The 21,550-nt window shown below is 42.8% G+C and overlaps 1 protein-coding gene across 1 annotated transcript in view; it reads right to left on the bottom strand.

Annotated features, from left to right (window-relative positions):
• LOC140133190 (uncharacterized) overlaps window positions 1–21,550 on the bottom strand; it is a 437,171-nt gene that overhangs the window by 129,346 nt on the left and 286,275 nt on the right. The window lies entirely within an intron of this gene.

The raw sequence follows: 21,550 nt of genomic DNA, 5'->3' as shown, positions 1-21,550 counted from the left end.
GTTAGCGGAATTGTTTGAGTTGTTACATGAAGCTGGATTGAAGATAAATCCAAAAAAGGTCAAGATTAGAGATGAGCGAGCACTAAAATGCTCGGGTACTCGTTATTCGAGACAAACTTTTCCCGATGCTCGAGTGCTCGTCTCGAATAACGAGCCCCATTGAAGTCAATGGGAGACTCGAGCATTTTTCAAGGGGACCAAGGCTCTGCACAGGGAAGCTTGGCCAAACACCTGGGAACCTCAGAAAAGGATGGAAACACCACGGAAATGGACAGGAAACAGCAGGGTCAGCATGCATGGATGCCTCTGAGGCTGCTTAATCGCACCATTATGCCAAAATTATGGGCAACAGCATGACCATGACTGAGTGACAGAATGAAGCTAGATAGCATCTAAAACATCCAATAATTGACCCTGACACTATAGGGGACGGCATGCAGAGGCAGCGGCAGCAGCGGCAGGCTAGAGAGTGGCATGGCGACATACCCTAAATGGACTCAGGCTTCAAACCAATGGGTGGCAGAGAGGAACCAAAGGAGGTGAGCAAGAAGCGCTCAAATAATATCGGTACATGATAAAAGTTTGCCAGTATATTTTGTGGATTACACAGCAGGGTGGCGACAAAGTTAACATGGAAGCCATGAAAACAACCCAAAATTCTGCCTGACACAGCTCGTTTGATAAGGGGACCATGTATGGAGGCAGTGAACTAGTAGTAGATTAAAGGTGCTGCAGTTAAAACTATGTTAGTTGGATCTTGGGATGGAGCTGGCGCTCCGCTTCCAGGCGAGCTTTCGCCAATCCAAGCCCCTGTCTCTAGGCTACTCCCCAAACAGCACTTCTAAGAACCTTTTGTATAAGATCATGTGTAGTAGCGTTCTTATAAGTTTGGGATATGGCGGGTGAGGGGAATGTAAACAGATGCGCAAGAAGCGCTGAAATAATATCGGTAAATGATAAAAGTTTGCCAGTATATTTTGTGGATTACACAGCAGGGTGGCGACAAAGTTAACAAGTTTGATGTGGAATGCCCTGTAATAGCTCTTGGGCGGTGTGCCTTTTATCGCCTAGGCTCAGCAGTTTGAGCACCGCCTGCTGTCGCTTAGCGACGGCACTGCTGCTGTGCCTAGAGCTACCGACTGATGGCGCCATGGCCACGGATGGTAATTCGGAGGAGCTGGAGGAGGGGTGGGAGGAGGAGGAGGTATAGTAGGCCTTTGAGACCTGGACCGAGGTAGGCCCCGCAATCCTCTGCGTCGGCAGTATATGACCAGCCCCAGGGGCAGACTCGGTCCCAGCCTGCACCAAGTTAAGTGTAGTAGCGTTCTTATAAGTTTGGGATATGGCGGGTGAGGGGAATGTAAACAGATGCGCAAGAAGCGCTGAAATAATATCCGTAAATGGTTAAAGTTTGCCAGTATATTTTGTGGATTACACAGCAGGGTGGCGACAAAGTTAACAACTTTGATGTGGAATCCATGAAAACAACCCAAATTTCTGCCTGACACACCTCGTTTGATAAGGGGACGATGTATGGAGGCAGCTATATGGACGACTTTTGGAGGTAGCAATGGAGACAACGTGTGGAGGCTGCTATGGAGACAATTTAATTTGGATAGTGCCTGTATGTGGCAGTCCAAAAAAGTTTTCAAACCAGAGGAGCAGGTAGGTGGCCCTCCAGAAAAATGAAATAGATTGAGTGCCTGTATGTGGCAGTCCAAAAAAGTTTTCAAACCAGAGGAGCAGGTAGGTGGCCCTCCAGAAAAATGGAATAGATTGAGTGCCTGTATGTGGCAGTCCAAAAAAGTTTTCAAACCAGAGGAGCAGGTAGGTGGCCCTCCAGAAAAATGAAATAGATTGAGTGCCTGTATGTGGCAGTCCAAAAAAGTTTTCAAACCAGAGGAGCAGGTAGGTGGCCCTCCAGAAAAATGAAATAGATTGAGTGCCTGTATGTGGCAGTCCAAAAAAGTTTTCAAACCAGAGGAGCAGGTAGGTGGCCCTCCAGAAAAATGAAATAGATTGAGTGCCTGTATGTGGCAGTCCAAAAAAGTTTTCAAACCAGAATAGCAGGTAGGTGGCCCTCCAGAAAAATTGAATAGATTGAGTGCCTGTATGTGGCAGTCCCAAAAATTGTTTAAAACAGAGGACCGGGTAGGTGGCCCTCCAGAAAAATTAAATGCATAAAGTACTATAGCTAGAGCCAGTGGGCCCTGTCAAAAAATAGCCAGTTTCCTCTGCTTTAGTGTACAAAGAGGAGGAGAAGGAGGAAAATGAGGAGGAGGAGGAGTGCATAAATTATTCAGGTTGAGCTTCCTTCACCTGGTGGAGATTGGAAATTATGAGAAATCCAGGCTTTATTCATCTTAATAAGCGTCAGCCTGTCAGCGCTGTCAGTCGACAGGCGTGTACGCTTATCGGTGATGATGCCACCAGCTGCACTGAAAACCCGCTCGAACAAGACGCTAGCGGCAGGGCAGGCAAGAACCTCCAAGGCGTACAGCGCCAGTTTGTGCCACATGTCCAACTTTGAAACCCAGTAGTTGTAGGGAGTTGTGTGATCATTTAGGACGATGGTATGGTCAGCTACGTACTCCCTCACCATCTTTCTGTAAAGATCAGCCCTACTCTGCCGAGACTGGGGACAGGTGACAGTGTCTTGCTGGGGTTACATAAAGCTGGCAAAAGCCTTGTAAAGCGTACCCTTGCCAGTGCTGGACAAGCTGCCTGCTCGCCTACTCTCCCTCGCTACTTGTCCCGCAGAACTACGCACTCTGCCGCTAGCGCTGTCAGAAGGGAAATACTGTTTCAGCTTGTGCACCAGGGCCTGCTGGTATTCATGCATTCTCACACTCCTTTCCTCTCCAGGGATGAGAGTGGAAAGATTTTGCTTGTACCGTGGGTCCAGGAGAGTGAATACCCAGTAATCGGTGCTGGAATAAATTCTTTGAACGCGAGGGTCACGGGATAGGCAGCCTAGCATGAAATCTGCCATATGCGCCAGAGTACCAACGCGTAAGAATTCACTCCCCTCACTGGCCTGACTCTCCATTTCCTCCTCCTCCAACTCCTCCAACTCCTCCTCTTCTGCCCATAAACGCTGAACAGTGAAGGACTCAACAATGGTCCCCTCTTGTGTCTCGCCAACATTCTCCTCCTCTTCCTCCTCATCCTCCTCCACCTCCTCCGATATGCGCTGAGAAACAGACCTAAGGGTGCTTTGGCTATCAACAAGGGAATCTTCTTCCCCCGTCTCTTGTGACGAGCGCAAAGCTTCCGACTTCATGCTGATTAGAGAGTTTTTCAACAGGCCAAGCAGTGGGATGGTGAGGCTGATGATGGCGGCATCGCCACTGACCATCTGTGTTGACTCCTCGAAGTTACTCAGCACCTGACAGATATCAGACATCCACGTCCACTCCTCATTGTAGACTTGAGGAAGCTGACTGACTTGACTACCAGTTCTGGTGGAAGTTGACATCTGGCAGTCTACAATCGCTCTGCGCTGCTGGTAAACTCTGGATAACATGGTTAATGTTGAATTCCACCTCGTGGGCACGTCGCACAACAGTCGGTGAGCGGGCAGTTGGAGGCGGCGCTGCGCTGCCCTGAGAGTGGCAGCATCTGTGCTGGACTTCCTGAAATGCGCACAGATGCGGCGCACCTTCGTGAGCAAATCAGACAGATTGGGGTATGTCTTGAGGAAACGCTGAACTATCAGATTTAACACATGGGCCAGGCATGGCACATGTGTCAGTCTGCCGAGTTGCAGAGCCGCCACCAGGTTACGGCCGTTGTCACACACAACCATGCCTGGCTTCAGGTTTAGCGGTGCCAGCCACAGATCAGTCTGCGCCGTGATGCCCTGTAAAAGTTCTTGGGCGGTGTGCCTTTTATCGCCTAGGCTCAGCAGTTTGAGCACCGCCTGCTGTCGCTTAGCGACGGCACTGCTGCTGTGCCTAGAGCTAGCGACTGATGGCGCCATGCCCACGGATGGTAGTTCGGAGGAGGAGGTGGAGGAGGGGTGGGAGGAGGAGGAGGCATAGTAGGCCTGAAAGACCTGGACCGAGGTAGGCCCCGCAATCCTCGGCGTCGGCAGTATATGACCAGCCGCAGGGTCAGACTCGGTCCCAGCCTCCACCAAGTTAACCCAATGTGCCGTCAGCGATATATAGTGGCCCTGCCCGGCAGCACTCGTCCACGTGTCCGTAGTCAGGTGGACCTTGTCAGAAACGGCGTTGGTCAGGGCACGGATGATGTTGTCTGACACGTGCTGGTGCAGGGCTGGGACGGCACATCGGGAAAAGTAGTGGCGGCTGGGGACCGAATACCGAGGGGCGGCCGCCGCCATGAGGTTGCGAAAGGCCTCGGTCTCTATTAGCCTATAGGGCAGCATCTCCAGGCTAAGCAATCTGGAGATGTGGACATTAAGGGCTTGGGCGTGCGGGTGGGTTGCACTATATTTGCGTTTCCGCTCCAGCGTCTGGGGTATGGAGAGCTGAACGCTGGTGGATGCTGTGGAGGATCGTGGAGGCGACGATGGGGTTTTTGTGCCAGGGTCCTGGGCAGGGGGCTGACTATCAGCTGACACAGGGGAAGGAGCAGTGGTGTGCACGGCCGGAGGTGAACGGGCTTGGTGCCACTGAGTGGGGTGTTTAGCATTCATATGCCTGCGCATACTGGTGGTAGTTAAGCTAGTAGTGGTGGAACCTCTGCTGATCCTGGTTTGGCAAAGGTCGCACACCACAGTCCGTCGGTCATCCGGTGTTTCCTTAAAGAACCTCCAGACTTCTGAAAATCTAGCCCTCGCCGCGGGAGCCCTCGCCACGGGAGCTTCACTACGTGACACATTTGGCGCTGATGCACCTGCTCTGGCCCTGCCTCTCCGTCTGGCCCCACCACTGCCTCTTCCAACCTGTTCTGGTCGAGGACTCTCCTCCGTCTCAGAAGCACTGTGTTCACCCGGCCTCTCAACCCAGCTTGGGTCTGTCACCTCATCATCCTCCGATCCCTCAGTCTGCTCCCCCCTCGGACTTCCTGCCCTGACAACAACTTCACCACTGTCTGACAACCGTGTCTCCTCATCGTCGGACACCTCTTTACACACTTCTTCCACTACGTCAAGAAGGTCATCATCACCCACAGACTGCGACTGGTGGAAAACCTGGGCATCGGAAAATTGCTCAGCAGCAACCGGACAAGTGGTTTGTGACTGTGGGAAGGGTCCAGAAAACAGTTCCTCAGAGTATGCCGGTTCAAATGCCAAATTTTCCTGGGAGGGGACAGACTGGGGGGGAGGAGGCTGAGGTGCAGGAGCTGGAGGAGTGCCGATTTCGGTGACATGGGTGGACTGCGTGGAAGACTGACTGGTGGACAAATTGCTCGAAGCATTGTCGGCAATCCACGACATCACCTGTTCGCACTGTTCTGGCCTCAACAGTGCTCTACCATGAGTCCCAGTAACTTCAGACTCGAACCTAGGGAGTGTAGCTCTGCGTCGTTCCCCTGCTCCCTCATCAGCAAGTGGTGTCTCACCCCGCCCAGGACCACGGCCTCTGACCCCTGCAGTAGTTGGACGCCCACGTCCCCGCCCTCGTCCTCTACCCCTAGCCCTCGGGTTAAACATTTTGAAAATGAAAGTTATAACTTTAATTTTTTTTTTACTTTTTTTTGTGTTTTTTTGTGTTTTTTTTTTTTCTGTGTTTTTTAGTTTTTAAAACCAAAGGATGCTACCCTATTGCTATGGCTATTTTCTAGCCAAGTATGAAAGCACACTGCTATGCCAGATGAGATGACGCTGAGTTATGAAAAAATAAACGTAAAATAAAAAGGAAATGGAAGACTGTGCCTAATTGAAATTCAACCCCTAATAAATTTTCCCACTTCGGTCTTTGCGATGGATATGTGCGTCACTAAGCGCTAAACACAAAGGTCGCAAGTCTCACTACAAATTCCTCACAATTTGGTAGTAGATGCACTGCAGCAAGGACAGCCACCAGCAGATCAACCAGAAATAAAATATATATAACGCTATTGTAGGCGTAAGTAAGCCGTTTGGATTCTCCTTTGGCTATTTTCTAGCCAAGTATGAAAGCACACTGATGAGATGACGCTGAGTTATGAAAAAATAAACGTAAAATAAAAAGAAACTGGCAGACTGTGCCTAATTGAAATCCAACCCCTAATAAATTTTCCCACTTCGGTCTTTGCGATGGATATGTGCGTCACTAAGCGCTAAACACAGCGGTCGCAAGTCTCACTACAAATTCCTCACAATTTGGTAGTAGATGCACTGCAGCAAGGACAGCCACCAGCAGATCAACCAGAAATAAAATATATATAACGCTATTGTAGGCGTAAGTAAGCCGTTTGGATTCTCCTTTGGCTATTTTCTAGCCAAGTATGAAAGCACACTGATGAGATGACGCTGAGTTATGAAAAAATAAACGTAAAATAAAAAGAAACTGGCAGACTGTGCCTAATTGAAATCCAACCCCTAATAAATTTTCCCACTTCGGTCTTTGCGATGGATATGTGCGTCACTAAGCGCTAAACACAAAGGTCGCAAGTCTCACTACAAATTCCTCACAATTTGGTAGTAGATGCACTGCAGCAAGGACAGCCACCAGCAGATCAACCAGAAATAAAATATATATAACGCTATTGTAGGCGTAAGTAAGCCGTTTGGATTCTCCTTTGGCTATTTTCTAGCCAAGTATGAAAGCACACTGATGAGATGACGCTGAGTTATGAAAAAATAAACGTAAAATAAAAAGAAACTGGCAGACTGTGCCTAATTGAAATCCAACCCCTAATAAATTTTCCCACTTCGGTCTTTGCGATGGATATGTGCGTCACTAAGCGCTAAACACAGCGGTCGCAAGTCTCACTACAAATTCCTCACAATTTGGTAGTAGATGCACTGCAGCAAGGACAGCCACCAGCAGATCAACCAGAAATAAAAAATATATAACGCTATTGTAGGCGTAAGTAAGCCATTTGGATTCTCCTTTGGCTATTTTCTAGCCAAGTATGAAAGCACACTGATGAGATGACGCTGAGTTATGAAAAAATAAACGTAAAATAAAAAGAAACTGGCAGACTGTGCCTAATTGAAATCCAACCCCTAATAAATTTTCCCACTTCGGTCTTTGCGATGGATATGTGCGTCACTAAGCGCTAAACACAAAGGTCGCAAGTCTCACTACAAATTCCTCACAATTTGCTAGTAGATGCACTGCAGCAAGGACAGCCACCAGCAGATCAACCAGAAATAAAATATATATAACGCTATTGTAGGCGTAAGTAAGCCGTTTGGATTCTCCTTTGGCTATTTTCTAGCCAAGTATGAAAGCACACTGATGAGATGACGCTGAGTTATGAAAAAATAAACGTAAAATAAAAAGAAACTGGCAGACTGTGCCTAATTGAAATCCAACCCCTAATAAATTTTCCCACTTCGGTCTTTGCGATGGATATGTGCGTCACTAAGCGCTAAACACAAAGGTCGCAAGTCTCACTACAAATTCCTCACAATTTGCTAGTAGATGCACTGCAGCAAGGACAGCCACCAGCAGATCAACCAGAAATAAAATATATATAACGCTATTGTAGGCGTAAGTAAGCCGTTTGGATTCTCCTTTGGCTATTTTCTAGCCAAGTATGAAAGCACACTGATGAGATGACGCTGAGTTATGAAAAAATAAACGTAAAATAAAAAGAAACTGGCAGACTGTGCCTAATTGAAATCCAACCCCTAATAAATTTTCCCACTTCGGTCTTTGCGATGGATATGTGCGTCACTAAGCGCTAAACACAAAGGTCGCAAGTCTCACTACAAATTCCTCACAATTTGGTAGTAGATGCACTGCAGCAAGGACAGCCACCAGCAGATCAACCAGAAATAAAATATATATAACGCTATTGTAGGCGTAAGTAAGCCGTTTGGATTCTCCTTTGGCTATTTTCTAGCCAAGTATGAAAGCACACTGATGAGATGACGCTGAGTTATGAAAAAATAAACGTAAAATAAAAAGAAACTGGCAGACTGTGCCTAATTGAAATCCAACCCCTAATAAATTTTCCCACTTCGGTCTTTGCGATGGATATGTGCGTCACTAAGCGCTAAACACAGCGGTCGCAAGTCTCACTACAAATTCCTCACAATTTGGTAGTAGATGCACTGCAGCAAGGACAGCCACCAGCAGATCAACCAGAAATAAAAAATATATAACGCTATTGTAGGCGTAAGTAAGCCATTTGGATTCTCCTTTGGCTATTTTCTAGCCAAGTATGAAAGCACACTGATGAGATGACGCTGAGTTATGAAAAAATAAACGTAAAATAAAAAGAAACTGGCAGACTGTGCCTAATTGAAATCCAACCCCTAATAAATTTTCCCACTTCGGTCTTTGCGATGGATATGTGCGTCACTAAGCGCTAAACACAAAGGTCGCAAGTCTCACTACAAATTCCTCACAATTTGCTAGTAGATGCACTGCAGCAAGGACAGCCACCAGCAGATCAACCAGAAATAAAATATATATAACGCTATTGTAGGCGTAAGTAAGCCGTTTGGATTCTCCTTTGGCTATTTTCTAGCCAAGTATGAAAGCACACTGATGAGATGACGCTGAGTTATGAAAAAATAAACGTAAAATAAAAAGAAACTGGCAGACTGTGCCTAATTGAAATCCAACCCCTAATAAATTTTCCCACTTCGGTCTTTGCGATGGATATGTGCGTCACTAAGCGCTAAACACAAAGGTCGCAAGTCTCACTACAAATTCCTCACAATTTGCTAGTAGATGCACTGCAGCAAGGACAGCCACCAGCAGATCAACCAGAAATAAAATATATATAACGCTATTGTAGGCGTAAGTAAGCCGTTTGGATTCTCCTTTGGCTATTTTCTAGCCAAGTATGAAAGCACACTGATGAGATGACGCTGAGTTATGAAAAAATAAACGTAAAATAAAAAGAAACTGGCAGACTGTGCCTAATTGAAATCCAACCCCTAATAAATTTTCCCACTTCGGTCTTTGCGATGGATATGTGCGTCACTAAGCGCTAAACACAAAGGTCGCAAGTCTCACTACAAATTCCTCACAATTTGCTAGTAGATGCACTGCAGCAAGGACAGCCACCAGCAGATCAACCAGAAATAAAATATATATAACGCTATTGTAGGCGTAAGTAAGCCGTTTGGATTCTCCTTTGGCTATTTTCTAGCCAAGTATGAAAGCACACTGATGAGATGACGCTGAGTTATGAAAAAATAAACGTAAAATAAAAAGAAACTGGCAGACTGTGCCTAATTGAAATCCAACCCCTAATAAATTTTCCCACTTCGATCTTTGCGATGGATATGTGCGTCACTAAGCGCTAAACACAAAGGTCGCAAGTCTCACTACAAATTCCTCACAATTTGCTAGTAGATGCACTGCAGCAAGGACAGCCACCAGCAGATCAACCAGAAATAAAATATATATAACGCTATTGTAGGCGTAAGTAAGCCGTTTGGATTCTCCTTTGGCTATTTTCTAGCCAAGTATGAAAGCACACTGATGAGATGACGCTGAGTTATGAAAAAATAAACGTAAAATAAAAAGAAACTGGCAGACTGTGCCTAATTGAAATCCAACCCCTAATAAATTTTCCCACTTCGGTCTTTGCGATGGATATGTGCGTCACTAAGCGCTAAACACAAAGGTCGCAAGTCTCACTACAAATTCCTCACAATTTGCTAGTAGATGCACTGCAGCAAGTACAGCCACCAGCAGATCAACCAGAAATAAAATATATATAACGCTATTGTAGGCGTAAGTAAGCCGTTTGGATTCTCCTTTGGCTATTTTCTAGCCAAGTATGAAAGCACACTGATGAGATGACGCTGAGTTATGAAAAAATAAACGTAAAATAAAAAGAAACTGGCAGACTGTGCCTAATTCAAAATCCAACCCCTAATAAATTTTCCCACTTCGGTCTTTGCGATGGATATGTGCGTCACTAAGCGCTAAACACAAAGGTCGCAAGTCTCACTACAAATTCCTCACAATTTGCTAGTAGATGCACTGCAGCAAGGACAGCCACCAGCAGATCAACCAGAAATAAAATATATATAACGCTATTGTAGGTGTAAGTAAGCCGTTTGGATTCTCCTTTGGCTATTTTCTAGCCAAGTATGAAAGCACACTGATGAGATGACGCTGAGTTATGAAAAAATAAACGTAAAATAAAAAGAAACTGGCAGACTGTGCCTAATTGAAATCCAACCCCTAATAAATTTTCCCACTTCGGTCTTTGCAATGGATATGTGCGTCACTAAGCGCTAAACACAAAGGTCGCAAGTCTCACTACAAATTCCTCACAATTTGCTAGTAGATGCACTGCAGCAAGGACAGCCACCAGCAGATCAACCAGAAATAAAATATATATAACGCTATTGTAGGCGTAAGTAAGCCGTTTGGATTCTCCTTTGGCTATTTTCTAGCCAAGTATGAAAGCACACTGATGAGATGACGCTGAGTTATGAAAAAATAAACGTAAAATAAAAAGAAACTGGCAGACTGTGCCTAATTGAAATCCAACCCCTAATAAATTTTCCCACTTCGGTCTTTGCAATGGATATGTGCGTCACTAAGCGCTAAACACAAAGGTCGCAAGTCTCACTACAAATTCCTCACAATTTGCTAGTAGATGCACTGCAGCAAGGACAGCCACCAGCAGATCAACCAGAAATAAAATATATATAACGCTATTGTAGGCGTAAGTAAGCCGTTTGGATTCTCCTATGGCTATTTTCTAGCCAAGTATGAAAGCACACTGCTATGCCAGATGAGATGACGCTGAGTTATGAAAAAATAAACGTAAAATAAAAAGTAAATGGCAGACTGTGCCTAATTGAAATCAAACCCCTAATAAATTTTCCCACTTTGGTGTTTGAGGTGGATATGTGTGTCACTAAGAGCTAAACACAACGGTAGCAAGTCCCCCTGCAAATTCCTCACAATATGGTACTAGCTGCAAATAAAAAAAAAAAAAGTATAACGTTATTGTAGCCCTAAGATGGGCTGTTGGGTTCTTGTAGAATCACTCCTGCCTAACAGTAAGCTAATAGAACACCCTAACGCTTTCCCTGACCAGCAGCAGCTCTCTCCCTAGCGGCATCCAGACACAGAAGGATCCGAGCAGCGCAGGCAGCGGCTAGTCTATCCCAGGGTCACCTGATCTGGCCAGCCAACCACTGCTATCGACGTGTAAGGGTACCACGTCATGCTGGGTGGAGTGCAGAGTCTCCTGGCTTGTGATTGGCTCTGTTTCTGGCCGCCAAAAAGCAAAACGGCGGGAGCTGCCATTTTCTCGAGCGGGCGAAGTATTCGTCCGAGCAACGAGCAGTTTCGAGTACGCTAATGCTCGAACGAGCATCAAGCTCGGACGAGTATGTTCGCTCATCTCTAGTCAAGATGTTACAGAGTGAGGTTAAATATCTTGGAGTTTTGATCAGTCCAGGAGAAAGAAAACCTTTGCAAGAAAGGATAGAATCGATTATTTCACTTCCTATTCCTACATCATTCGTATCTTTGAGACAATTTTTAAGACTTGTCAATTTTTCCAGAGAGTTAATTGAGGGCTTTGCTGAAAAAGCAAAACCATTCTATGATTTATTGAAGAATAATGATGATGATGATGACTCTTTTGGACCCTGGGGAGAGGAGCAACAAAAATCATTTGAAAAGTTGAAGCTTGACTTGCAAATGGCACCAGCTTTAGCTACTGTCATGCCTTCTAAACCATTCGCTCTACAGGTTCATACCTCAGAGATAGCAATCTCTGCTGTTTTACTGCAACTGCAAGGTAAATGTCTGAGAATACTGGTACTTCTCCAAACTTCTCTCACCTGTTGAGAAGGGTTTTGAAATCTGTGCTAGGCATTTGGTAGGTTACATTTTGCTGTCAGAGCAACTGAACACATTGTTGGGTTCAATAAAATTACATTACAGACTCCTCATTCTACTTTAAAACTTCTTCTTGAAAAGAACATTCCAGGTGTGTCAAATTTGAGATTTGCACATTGGTTGTTATCTTTATCACCAAAACAGATAGAAGTAGATCATAAGGCTAAGTATGTACTTCCTCAATTGATGCAATATGAGGGACAGTCACATGAGTGTATACATACATTTCAAGAAGAAATCTCCTCTCTTTTCAGAAGAGAAGCAGAGATAACAGATGAAACTGTGTTTGTTGATGGTTCAAGATTCTGTTCAGGTGGACAGTATTATACAGGGTATGCTATTTGGTATCCTGAAAGGAATTATGCTATTCAACACAGGTTACCAGCACATTATTCCCCCCAAAGAGCAGAATTGGAAGCTGTAAAAATGGTATTGAAAATTGATGAAAAGGAAAACAGAAGTCTACTGGTGATCTATAGTGATAGTTCATATGTTGTATGATCACTTACAGATTATCTACCAGTTTGGAAGAAAAGAGGTTTTGTAGATTCCTCTAACAAAGTGTTAGCTCACAGTGATACATTGCAATCTATTTTTGATTTAGCATCTAAGAATCCTAATGGTTATGCTGTAGTTAAAGTTCAAGGACATAGTAAAGGGACACATGATTTAGCAATTGGAAATGCTACTGCGGATTCCCTAGCAAGAGAAGCAGCTTCGACAGGAGAAAAGGTAATTGAAACAGAGACCTGCAAAGTCTTGCCGGCTAGGAAGACGGACACAAATGTGCCATCGTTCATAGAGGAATAAGCAAAGGATCCTCTAAGGTTAATATGACACATCCCTTTGTTTGTGAAAACTGTGTGTTATGTTATGACTCACAAGGCCATTTACGTCCAGTTGTACCCAAACACTTGGAAGTTGAATTCACCCGTTATAATCATGAGAGTTTAGGTCACTTGGGTCAGCAAAGGTTGCTGGAAGTTCTCAAGGAGAAATTCTATTGGGACAAAATGGAAGACACTGTACAAGAAGTTGTTCAGTCATGTCTCATTTGTGCTCAAGTGAATCCAAGGCCTAAAGGACAGAAACCTCCAATTCTAAGAATTGCGCCTGCAGATGGTCCATGGTAATCCCTTCAGATTGATTACATAGGTCCTTTACCGTCAGGTAAACATGGTCTCAGGTATGCTCTAGTTGTGGTAGATGTGTTTTCAAAATGGGTTGAAGTTTGAAGAATGGGTCAGGAAAGACAATGCTTTGTCTACAGCCAAAGTATTGATTAATCATGTGTTTTGTACTTGGGGGTTCCCAAAGTTGATTTCTTCTGACAGAGGAAGCCATTTTACTGGTAAAGTGATGCAAGCTGTATGTTCTATTCTAGGAATTAGGCAAAGATATCATGTGGCATATCATCCTCAATCCACTGGAATTGTGGAAAGGATGAATAGAACAATCAAGACTAGAATAGCAAAGATGTTACTGGATAAAGGAAACACTTGGGTAGATGCTATACCGTTTGTACTCATGAGCATCAGAGGAACAGTTTCTTCTACAACTCAGTATACTCCATTTGAGTTAATGACAGGAAGGAAAATGTCATTGATTTACCCACATGAACCATTTTTATCAACTCCACAGAAAGATGCAATAGCGAGGTCAAGGTGGTTGCAGTTATTGCAGGAGAACTTAAAATCAATTCTCCCACATGCAGCATCTTGCATGCAGCATATGGTACCACCTTATTCTTCCAAATTTGTGAAAGGAACATTTGTTATGATCAAAACTTTTAGGAAGAGTGGACCTTGTGTAAGCAATTGGGAAGGTCCCTTTGAAATAATTGACACAATGGGACAAGTGATGATACAAGTACAAAGAACGTCAAACATGATAAAGAATGCTCGTAGACAGCAGAAATTCTGGGTACATGTAGATCAATGTAAATTGTTTGTTTCAAAGTAATGATACTGCTATTTTTGCAGGAACACAAACTTCAATCAAAAAGACTTGTAATTTCTTTGGACAAAGAAATCAGAAGTTCCAAGAATCCATCTTAAACGGAAACAAGTCATCCAAAGAAGATGGAACTTTTATTGATGTGTTTTACAACTGTTATGGTGTCAGAATCGTTTAATTTTCACAAATGCAAGAACAATTATTTCCACGGAGAATAATTTCTCATTGATAATTTACTGTCACAATTCTTTATCAGAAATTCCGATGTGGATTAAGTTTAAGAAGTCAATCAATAAGTGGACAAATCATTCTGCAAAGTCAGCAGTTGTGAATATTTTATCAAATCCTATAGTTATTATGCTTTTTATAGTTTTAGTATGCATTTTATACCAAGTTTTTTTTAATGTGTAGAATAAGAAAGTTTTATAGTGAGATAAAACAAGAAATATCTAAGGGTGATATAATTATAAAAGAAATGTTTGGTAGGATACAGCATGTTAATCCAATCATGAATATAGAATCGGAAATGACAAGTATCAACAAACGTTAAAGTATGGTCTCTTGGTAATGTATGAGATACGAATGAGACATGAATGATGAATGAATCTTTTTAGGATAGAAGGTTATGATAAAATTGGTATTTAATCATAATCAGGGGGAAATGTAAAATATTAATATCATTAAAATGACTTTAGCATAGGGTGAGACCATATGATTACACGTATATGATATTCTGTTATTCTTAAAAGTATTCATGTAGGATAAACATTCATTCAAGATGAACAAATATAAATACATGATAGTATTATGTTATTATTGTATCAGTAGTAGAATGTAGGTTTATGTATAATATATTGATATGCTTTATATTGGGAATCATAGACATAATGAATGAGATAGTTGGGGATATTCCATTGTACTTAAAGGCAGATGGTATATGGTCAGTTGCCTTTGGTTAAATGTAAATTCCTTTATTATACTGAACTATTGTCATTTATCTTGGCTTGTCATGGTACATTATTATCTGCCAGATGAGGCAACCTTTATAATAGCGCATCTATATGTTAATAGCATATGTATATATAAGTTAATTAGTTTAAGTTTACATATTTATGAACTTGAATGAGATCATCTATGGTCCTCAGATGGTATACGGACTAACATGAACCAATAGGAGATTGGGAATATTCATTTGGGAAATGTTAGTTTGTGTATAAAGAGTTACCATACTTGTGACTGGGGGAGACTGTGTGTGAGAGAGGGTGAGTAGGAGAGAGACATCATTGGACATCAACATCAGTCTTTTGTCTCTTTGTCTCCACTCAACACAAAGACTCTTCACTCTCTCAAGCTTTGCTCCACACCAGGTTTCTTTAATTTCATCTTTATTTTACTTTTTGAATCTTTATTTTAATTTATACTTTTCATTCGAATTGTATATTGTTACTTTATTTTTATTGATGTCCATTAAATGCTTTTTACTTTACATCTGGAACGAAGGATCGCTTCTGATTTTTTGAAACATTGCTCATCATCGTGGTTCCTAATTCTCATATTAGGAATTGCAAGAAATATCTACTTATATTGATATTTAACATGTATACTACAGGGGGCTGGAGGAGGCTTATACTCGCGTCAATAGGTTTTCCCAGTTTTTGGTGGTAAAATTAAGGGTCTCAGTTTATACTTGGGTCGGCTTATACTCAAGTATATACAGTAAATAAGTTGCTGAATAACATTTCCAATATGTCTGCTTTACATTTTCATAATTTTTGAAATGTGTTTTGAGGTCACACAGCTTTTAAATTGAACATTGGTTTGTCCGTATTTTCAAGGAGATTTCAGAATTGACTTTTTTGAGGATCATTGTTTTTAATGAAATGTGAAAAATATAATATTAGAAACACCCTATATCTTAACCCATTTTCAAATCTGCCCCCCTCAACCTATCAGAAACAGATTTTAGGAAAATCGTTAACCCCTTGAAATATTCATAGTAATCAAAATGGAGATTTTTAGAGTGGTCTAATTTTTTCGGTAATACGTTCATATAGCACTAAAATTTACATATTCGCAAAAGATAAAAAAGGAAAACCCATCTTAAAATTTGTTTTGCCATTTCTCCTCAGTATGGAGACACCCCATGTGTGGCGGTTAATTGTTGTAGGGAAGCCCTGCAAAAATCGTATTCTATGGGTCAGTACAATGGTGTTATACCATAGTTTTGCTGTCTTCCAAGCGGCATAACATTTTTACTTTGTCTACAGAGCTGGTTGATGGCTTGTTTTTTTGTGGGACATGTAGTACTTTACATCAGTATAATTCTAGTAGATATGTTTTGTTTATCACTTTTTGTTGCATTTTTTTGTGGGATGAAATAGAAAAAAATCATAGTTTTTAGCAAGTATTTGACAGTTTTTTATGGCGTTCATGATGCAGGTTTAATAATAATTTATTTTGATTCTATGCGTTGTTACGGATGCGGTGATACTATATAAGTGGGGATTGTGTTATGATTTTGAACTTTTTCACATTATATGTCATTTTATGTGTTAATGGGGATTTTGGGCATTTTAATTAATTTACTAATGTATTTTTTTATTGAATAACATTTTTTTTTTACTTTTATTTCTTCCACCCTGGGACATGAACAATCAATCATCTGCTTGTTCTTGATAATAAGCCGTAATTGTCAGGGTCGCTAGGGAGAATGCTGGGACTTCTGGTTCTTCTGCTGGTGCCAGCAGCGTTCTCCGACCCCCGGCGAGTATCCGTGCAGACTCCACCTCTCGTCCCGGGCAGCGGCTGCTAAGATCTCGCGCTGTCTAGGAGTTGTGTTCGGAACTGCTGGGACTTGTGGTACCTCTGCATGGTGCCTGGTTGTTCTGCACCATGAGGGGTTAATTCCCAGAAGCTGTCCAGCTCCTATCAGGTTCTGGAGGTGGAGTCCTGGCTGCATAAATTGCAGCTTCACTAGTCACCTGTGCCAGTGTTTGAAATCCCTTCTCCACTCGCTCTCAGCATTAGGTTTGACTTGCTCTGTATCTGTATCTGTATCGTTGTGACCTCGGCTCGTTTTTTGACATTGACACTTTGCCTACTGATTTTGCTATTGACGTACCCTCTCGTTGTGAATCCGGCTAGTTTACTATTCTTTTGTGTTTTATGTTTGTCAGTCTGTTTGTGTTTCCCTTCCCACACTTATCAGTGTATTTCGAGTCTTCAAGTAGTCGCCCCACGGTTTAGCGTGGGGGGGCTATAGGAAGGGACAGAGGTTGGGGCAAGCTCAGGGCACACTATCCCCTGTCTTTTGTGTTACCCAATCCTAACAGTAATACTGACGTATGGCAGACATTGTGCCTTTAAGATCCAGTCACAAACGGGTTCTTATAGGCACTGCCTGCTGACAGTCCTGTGGTCCTGACTAGACCTCAGGACTGCCATTACAGCACGCCTTAAGACGACGTGGGTAGAGAGATTATGGGCCAGAGACCACCAGCATGGAAGTTACTCGCTCTGACCGCGAGTGTTACACTGGAGTGTCAGCTGACACCCTGTGTTTTATGATGCCAGTTCAGCTCCGATCTCGGCATTAGTTTCGAGTCTGATATATCAGATGCTGAGCATTAAACCCCATCGGCCAGGATCCAATATATCGGACCCAGAGCGCCAAATGGTTAAACATTTCTGATGAAATGTTTAATAACACTCTGAAAAGTAATCTAACATCTTTTCAGTGAAGATTAGTTCGTTACACACCTTTGTTAAGATTATGTATGATGTACACCTATTCTGATGTGTATAAAAGACAACCATCTGTTCAAATAAAACGTGCCATTTGCTCAGACTAGCTTCCTGTCTGTGATTGCATCTTGGTTACGAGCTCCAAAAACTATTTAAGACTTAGATTTCCATCCAATATACTCACTGCACTTGTGGACTTGAGACCAGACCTAACATTGGCTTGTCAACAGGCAGTTTCGCGAATTCCATTCTTGCTTTTTTAATGATTTGTTTTTAGTAATGATGTCCTCATTGGTCATCTCCCATTAAGCCCACTTTAACTAAAACAACGATGGATGATGCGATCTGACACTGATGTTCCTTGAGCTTGAAGTTCACCTTTAATCTCTGTAGTTTTTCTGGGCTGTTTTGTTACCATTTGTATAATATGTCTCTTCGATATATCATCAATTTTCCTCCTGTGGCAACATCCTGGGAAGTTGGTTACACTCTCATTGATCTTAAATTTTTAATAATATGTGCAATTATAGTTACAGGAACATAAAGCTGCTTTGAGATGGTCTTATAACCTTTACCTTTACATTATTGTCCATAAATTTTATTCTAAGCTCCTGAAACAACTCTTTCCTTTGCCGCCTGTGGTCCATGTCACCAAACAGCACAGCGAGTAGCTGTGCTCACATTTTTTAAATTCTGTTGAAGCGTGGTTGACAAGCAATGCCTGCCTTTCATTTGATCATTTTCATAGAAATTTTATTTATTTTTACTTTTGTCAGAGTTATTTTGTGGGGTTTTCTTCCATTAAACGAGGACTACTGTCCACAGACAACAGAACTAATGTCTCTGTGGGAAGAGTCTGGGAGGAGGAGTCTGTGGACCAGTGGACCCTCTGGACCACTGCAGGAGGTGATGGAGCTAGCCTCAACCCGGGACCGGAGTCTAAGTGGCACCTGGTCTTCACCAGAGCCCGCCGCAAAGCGTGATGGTCTTGCTACGGCGGGGTGCCACCAGGTCGTTCCACGGGTGCGACTAAGCCAGCGGTGGCAGCCAGGTAAACAGGGGTAGCAGGACACAGTCTGAGCCTAGGATGACAGCAGGAATACGGCTTGGAAGGATGAGCTGGAACTCACGGCAGGCAAGCAGGCAGGAGCTAGCACACGACCCAGGCAAACAGGAATGGACAGGTGCTTGAAGAAACACAGGAGACACGGAGGCTTCTGGAAACGCTGAATGCACTCTGAAGACACGGAGGCGTCAGGAAACGCTGAAGACATGGAGGCGCCTGGAAACGCTGAGGACACACTGAAGACATGCAGGCATCTGGAAACGCTGAAGACACACTGGAGCATATGCGAACACTGGAAACTATCTCATGCCAGTACAGGAACAGCTTAGGGAAGCTTGGTACGGAAGTTCCTTTAGGCACAGAAGATAGGGCTTTCACTTACAGGAACAATGCTGAACTGAAGTTCTGGCGAGTCAGGAACAGAGGTGCCGGATTATAAGGGTGAGGCCAGATTAACAAACTCCAATCAGGAGGACGCTTAAGTCTAGGAGAGCCAGCTCGCACGTGCGATCCCTGGTGAGCGAGAACGCGCGCAGCCTAGTCAGGCAGCTGGATTGCGGCCTGATCGGGAAGCAGGAGCGTTGGAGAGGTAAGTCCGGGCTGGGGGGTTACCGCGCCGCAGGGAAGGGCACGGGTGTACGTGTGATCCGTACCGGGGATCACGGGTGTGGCTGTGACAACTACACAATAATCTTGCAAGTGTATGTAGTGGAAAACACTACAACCCCCTTAATAAATATAGATATATCTTATGGAAAAACTTCGAATAGTGGTCCTTTGAGGACTATTATATGACTCAAAGACATATTGGGGGAAATTAACTATGCCTTCTCCATCAGTTTTCTGAAAGAGAAGGCATGTAAATCTTCCCCTCCCTGCCAAAGTTAAGCCTTTTCCACTCTGCAGGGTGAAAATTGGCAGGAGCTCGAACATAAATAGGTCTTACCAGGCGGAGATTGTGTCCGCATTTACTTAGAGGCTGGATCTGGGCATCTTTGCACCGGCATGGGAGAGGGTGTTGAGGTTTAAGTGTGGGTTAACACTGGGGTTTAGGAGGCCAGTTTTAATAAATTCTTCCAGTTATATTGTAGGTCTTTTTAGGCACATATTATTTTAAGCCATAACTGCTCTATTTAAATATATGTCAGCTCCTACTGTGACAGATTGCCAAAAGGATGTTTATATACGTTATGACAGTAGCCAACTTCAAATGGCTATATCTCCAGAACTCCTGAATTTGTACTAAAAAAGTAGATTTTTATGTATAGCTTTCTATTGCTGATTGTAACTGCAAGAGTGGATATCTCCTGTTCTGTTAGACATCCATATACAATCCATATATCATATTTAAAAAAAATCTGCTGTTTAATATGACACTAGCATTTTTTATCTAGGTGCAAGGGTTCAGGTGATATAGGCGTTTGAAATGTGCCCTCCTCCAGCCGTTCAACTAAAGGCAGAATGTAGAAGAATTTACCTGGACATTCTGGCACCAATGACTTATTAGGAGGGTATTGTGTTGTATGTAGATGAATCATTTTGAATATTAAATTTGATTATTGTTTTCCAAATAAATACTTAATGAGCCTCTGATATCATGCTTACATTTACATAAAAAGATACACTACCGCTCAAAAGTTTGGAATCATTCAGACAATTTTGTGTTCTCCATTCTCAAATGAGTTGCAACAAGAATAGACAATATAGTCCAGACATTGGCAAGGTTTGAAATATTTTTTTTTTCATTTGAAAGAATAATTTTCTCCTTCAAAGTTTGCAAGAATGCTCCCGTGATGCAAATACAGCATTGCAGACCTATCTGTTAATTTGCTGAGGTGATCTGGAGAAATTTCACCTCATGCTTCCAGAAGCCCCTCTGACAATTTGGATTAGCTTGATGGGCCATTACAGATAGAATACCAGCTGTCTGTTTCTTCCCTAAATAGTTTGAAGGTGTACTTTGGATTATTGTCCTGTTGTAGGATGAAACTGGATCCAATCAAGCTAAATGATAGCCTTCTTTATTCAAAATCCAAAGCAAAGCAACCAAAGCAACCCCAGACTATAACATAACCTCCAGTTGTTATGCATCTCACAAATTTTCTTCTGTGTGATCCTCAAACTAAGATTCGTCTGTCCATAACACTTTTTTTTCCCAATCTTCCTCTGTCCAATGTCTGTGTTCATTTACCTATATTAATTTTCTCCTTTTATTAGTCAGTCTCAGATATGGCTTTTTTCTTTGCTACTCTGCCCTGAAGGGCAGCATCTTGTAGTGGCCTCTTCAATGTAGAGGTTAACACTGGTGTTTCGCAGGTACTATTTAATGAAGCTGCCAGTTGAGGGCCTGAGAGGGATTGGTTTCTCAAACTAGAGACTCTAATGTACTTGTCTTGTTGCTTAGTTGTGCATCGGGGCCTCCCACTTCTCTTTCTACTCTGCTTAGGGAGGGAGTAGTACACGCCGTTGTAGGAAATCTTCAGTTTTTTGGCAAGTTGTTGCTTGGAATGGCCTTCATTTCTAAGAACAAGAATAGACTGTCGAGTTTCACATGAAAGTTCTTTTTTTCTGGCTATTATGAGAGTTCCATAGAACAAACAAATATGATGCTACACTTCTCAAACACCTCAAAGGAAGTTTAGTTACAGCTTCTCTAATCAACCAAACTGTTTTCAGCTGTGCTTTCATACTTGAAAAAGCATTTTCTAAACAACCATTAGCATTCTTACACAGTTAACAAACACATTTACTTACCCTGTCCCTGGAGTTTACCGAAAGATTGTGTGCCTGATAACCTGCATGTGTTGCTTCCCCACTCAGGTCTGACAGA

Source organism: Engystomops pustulosus, chromosome 5 (assembly GCF_040894005.1).
Source record: "Engystomops pustulosus chromosome 5, aEngPut4.maternal, whole genome shotgun sequence".
In the NCBI taxonomy this organism is placed as follows: Eukaryota; Metazoa; Chordata; class Amphibia; order Anura; family Leptodactylidae; genus Engystomops; species Engystomops pustulosus.
The sequence above is the reverse complement of the archived record's forward strand: the minus strand, read 5'-3'. Positions and strand labels throughout refer to the sequence as shown.